Source organism: Triticum aestivum, chromosome 7A (assembly GCF_018294505.1).
Source record: "Triticum aestivum cultivar Chinese Spring chromosome 7A, IWGSC CS RefSeq v2.1, whole genome shotgun sequence".
Lineage (NCBI taxonomy): Eukaryota > Viridiplantae > Streptophyta > Magnoliopsida > Poales > Poaceae > Triticum > Triticum aestivum.
The window spans coordinates 366,274,491-366,274,835 of NC_057812.1; positions in this window are offsets into that span (position 1 = coordinate 366,274,491).

Consider the following 345-nt stretch of genomic DNA (forward strand, 5'->3'; position numbering starts at 1 on the left):
TACTGTGCTGGTCCTAGGCTAGACCGTGCTAGAGACGCGAGCCTAGAACACTAACAAAATCATGGCGCTGCACGTAAACAAGGGAAAAGCACACTCTGGAAAAAAAAATTCGCTCTTTTTTTTTGCGCTGCTACCCGACTCTTTTTTTTTCGAAACCTACTCCGGCAAGGAAACACGAATCGGAATCTAGATGGATCTCGAAAACAACCCTAATAAGCAAGGAACTCGGATTGGTGGTGGATATATGGTGGTGGTATATGGCAGCGGTGGTGGTAGCGGTGGTAGTATATGGATATGGATCGGTGGTGGTATATGGGCACGGATTGGTGGTGGTATATGGATACG